This window comes from Zootoca vivipara, chromosome 5, assembly GCF_965207765.1.
Source record: "Zootoca vivipara chromosome 5, rZooViv2.hap1.1, whole genome shotgun sequence".
In the NCBI taxonomy this organism is placed as follows: Eukaryota; Metazoa; Chordata; class Lepidosauria; order Squamata; family Lacertidae; genus Zootoca; species Zootoca vivipara.
The window spans coordinates 67,150,569-67,154,374 of record NC_142588.1 but is presented as its reverse complement, the minus strand read 5'-3'; the positions used below and the strand labels follow the sequence as shown (position 1 = coordinate 67,154,374).

The 3,806-nt window shown below is 40.0% G+C and overlaps 1 long non-coding RNA gene across 1 annotated transcript; it reads right to left on the bottom strand.

Annotated features, from left to right (window-relative positions):
* Window positions 1-2,046: 2,046 nt before the first annotated feature.
* Window positions 2,047-2,381, bottom strand: LOC148685719 (uncharacterized). The gene is made up of 2 exons (XR_015950068.1): window positions 2,319-2,381; window positions 2,047-2,174 (listed from the first exon to the last, which is right to left on the bottom strand). It is a non-coding gene; the product is annotated as an uncharacterized LOC148685719 (long non-coding RNA).
* Between the last annotated feature and the right edge of the window lie 1,425 nt (window positions 2,382-3,806).

Here is a 3,806-nt window from a genome sequence, read left to right as displayed (position 1 = left end):
AAAACAGGTTTATCTCTAGGGGTTGTTACTTGGGAATCTAGCAAGGAACAAACAGGCTATTTGTTTTGATTTATATTGTTGTGAATTTGCTGTCTGATTACTGTGAATGGGTATATCATTATGGTTTTGTCTTTGATTCTGGGTGGAAGGCAGAGATCTGATACAAAATAAACTTCATGTTTTTTTGTATCTGAAGAAGTGTGCATGCACACAAGAGCTCATACCAATGACAAACTTAGTTGGTCGCTAAGGTGCTACTGGAAGGAATTTTTTCTATTTTTCATGTTCTTTAATAGCCATGGCCTCAACAGACAATTTGTCCGCAGGGGTGGGAGGTAAGGTCTGACACTAGTGCTTGGCAGATCATGCAAGAAAAGCAGCTGGAAACGACTGGGAGAAGTTGCTCCCATACTGTCCACTTAGTCTGGAAGAGACATCCTTCATTCCCTCAGTTTTTGCAAAGAATCCAGATGAGGTCATTGCCAACCGATTACATTTCACTGTTGTCTATGTGTGTTTTCATGTGTGATTTGTTGCAATTTCCCCCGACTTAAAACACAATTGCAGTGCCAGCCAGCCCACTACAGAATGACAAAATATAAGCGAGACTTTGAGGGCTATTGTGTCTTCATAAGTTTTCTCTTTGTGACTTTTGCCCCTGTCATTGCTTCCTGTTCAGTGGGGACACAGCATTACTGAATTGCCTCTTTATTAATTAGTTCCTGTTCCCCGAAATATTATTTTTGGGGATGCTTTAATTACTGTTTCCTCTTTAATGTCTGCTCCTTATTTTATTTCTAATTCAAATAGAACTCTTTTGCATTAAGCAGAAAATAATAGGAGATTATCCTCCCCCCCCCCGGCCCAATCCAGACTACAAGGAACTGATGGATTAAGGGACAATTCATTTTAACATTGTGGGCATGCTCAGTAGAAAGCAATAAGAGACATAAACCCAGTAAACATTATGGAAATATATTTTTTCCACTGAGATGGGCAGTGTTGAGCAACATGTAACTCTATAATAAGTGTGAATTGTGTGAATTTATTTAAGGGGGAGGTTTAAAGGTCTGAACACGCAAAGCATGTGATGTTGTGATCAAAGCTTTGTGAACCTGTGTTATCTGAAGCATTATATCCCAAATTTTCAGGCCTGGGTTATATCCTATGTGGAGTGGCATGGTTGCCATTGCCCTGTGGTTGTTTCCATGCCACTCCCACTGTCCATACAGATAAAAGAGAGCAACAAAAGGTTTTGTATGCTGTAGCACCATCCTGTTGCATGTCAATTGCACATTGCCCAGTCCTCATCGTTAGGAACAAAATTACTTATTTGTTGCTGTTAACTGGATAGTCTCTTGGTCATTCTGTGCAGTGAGGACATGCTTTTGCAAAGTAGGCTTCCATTTTCTTTAATTTTTATTCTTCCCCATCAGAGGTGACAAAACTAATAACTGTGTGTATATGTGTGCACACACACATGCACCTGCAAACCAGGTAAGTCAACGGCTCTAATCAGTCCACACTAGGGTGATGACTTTTTTACAACCTCATTTCCCTGTATCATAATTTGATGAGCGTTCATTAAAGATTAGATAAAATATTACTTTCAAAGAGATTTGATTAAAAAAAAACACCTCATGCACAAAATGATTTTAAAAATTTTATTTATCAGTTTTTTGACCATTTTTGAAGTCACTGTAAGCAGATATAAAATTGAACCCAAGCTTTAGAGTCATATATATACAACATTATATAGGGTCATCAAACACACAAGGAAGCTTTTTTTAGCTGCAGTAACAGTATAGACCAGGGGTGTCAAACTCAAATTCATTGGGGGCCGCATCAGCAGTTTGGTCACCCTCAAAGGGCCGGTTGTATCTGTAGGACTATGTGTCCACTCTTTATTATCATAAATTATTGTCACTGCATTCAATTATTACTGTTTTTTGTAATAATGTAAGTAATAACTGATTTTAGTTCTGCAAAACTAATTTATGTGCTTTTTTTTATTTAAAAAAATGGAATGCAGATCTACCAAGCCAAATGTAGTCCGGTCACAAAAATAAGAGCAGATTTGAATTTCTCACACCTCAAAAACGTATTTTAAAGACTTCCTCATAGGAGAAATCTGCAAAACTTTAGTTCAACCCCCCTAAGATGACATGCTCTACCTCAGGCATCCCCAAACTTCGGCCCTCCAGATGTTTTGGACTACAATCCCCATCTCCCCCGACCACTGGTCCTGTTAGCTATGGATCATGGGAGTTGTATGCCAAAACATCTGGAGGGCCGCAGTTTGGGGATGCCTGCTCTACCTACTGCAGCAGCAGAGATATCATAAGCCAGGTGTTACCGACAGGGACGCTTTTGGGAGGGGGGTGGGGAGGAAGATCGAGCACAGTTCCCCACTTTTGACAACCCGGATTCAGGTGACCCTTCAGGTCCTTGCAACCCGCCTAGAGCAACCATATGGAAGGCAACCAAGGCGCTCAAACACCCGCAATCATTGGCAGATTTCAAGGCAAGGTCCTCCCAGATCTCTTGCTTTCTACAGAGGAGGATCGCTGTGGCACGGGATCGACTGAGGAGCAATTGGTTCCGGAAGTCTGTTCATAAACTGAAGCGAACTTTCCCATTGAAAGTAATGGAAAGTGGATTAATCCGTTCCAGACGGGTCCGCGAAGTACTCAACCTGAAGCATACTTAACCCGAAGCATGGGTGTAATTGGTTCCGGAAGTCTGTTCATAAACTGAAGCGTTCATAAACTGAAGCGAACTTTCCCACTGAAAGTAATGGAAAGTGAATTAATCCGTTCCAGGTGGGTCTGCGGCGTTCGTAAACCGAAAATTCGTAAACCGAGGTGTTCATAAACCGAGGTTCCACTGTACAATTTTATGAAATGGTAAAACGGCATACAAAAAAATTAAAAACGGTTTGTGCGTAACATTTTTTAAATATTTCAATGGAATATACTTCATTTTAGTCATTAATAGGCAAAAGTTCATCCATTTGTGCTACAGGAAATAATTTTTGAGAAAAAAATATGAAAAAGTCATCACCCTAGTCCACACCTGAAAGCTTCACAAAGAAACTGCAAAGAAGCTCTTTTAGGAATAGGAAGAAAGCAGGGAAAACATCGGGTGTCAGCTTCTCTGGAATAAATGAGAGTGCAAATGGGGTTCCTAGTGGAGAGCATTCCTAATGTTGAAGCCACCATGATTAAAATGGATTGTGTGGTTATGTACCGCAGTAGTACTGATAAGCCCCTGATACAGTAAGCAGGGAGGAATGAGGGGATGCTGGCAAATGCATGTAAATGAAGCTTAATAGTATCACCAGACTCAGAACTGGAAAAACTTCCATCTGAAAAGCACAGTAAGCAGCATTTCAGAGCCGGGGTTTCAAGATGTTTCTGGGAAGTATTTACAGGATTGCTATATAAGAGCACTAAGTTTCTGGAAGTATTTGGAGGAGAGCCATAAAAATAATAAAAGATCCAGAAAACATCTCATATATGTAAATTCTGCATGGAAATATTTGGAGAGGAAAAGATCAAGAGAGAATGTACCGCTCCTTATAAATATTTAAAGGGTGCTGAAAAGAGAGGAGAGAACCATTGTTCAAAATATCTCCTGGGGATAGGCAAGTAACAGTGGGTTTAAAATATGTGAAGGTCAGTTTAGGAAAATGGCATAACTATAGCACTATTAAAAAAATTCCTTCAGTAGCACCTTAAAGACCAACTAAGTTTATATTTTGGTATGAGCTTTCGTGTGCATGCACACTGGTATCTGAAGAAGTG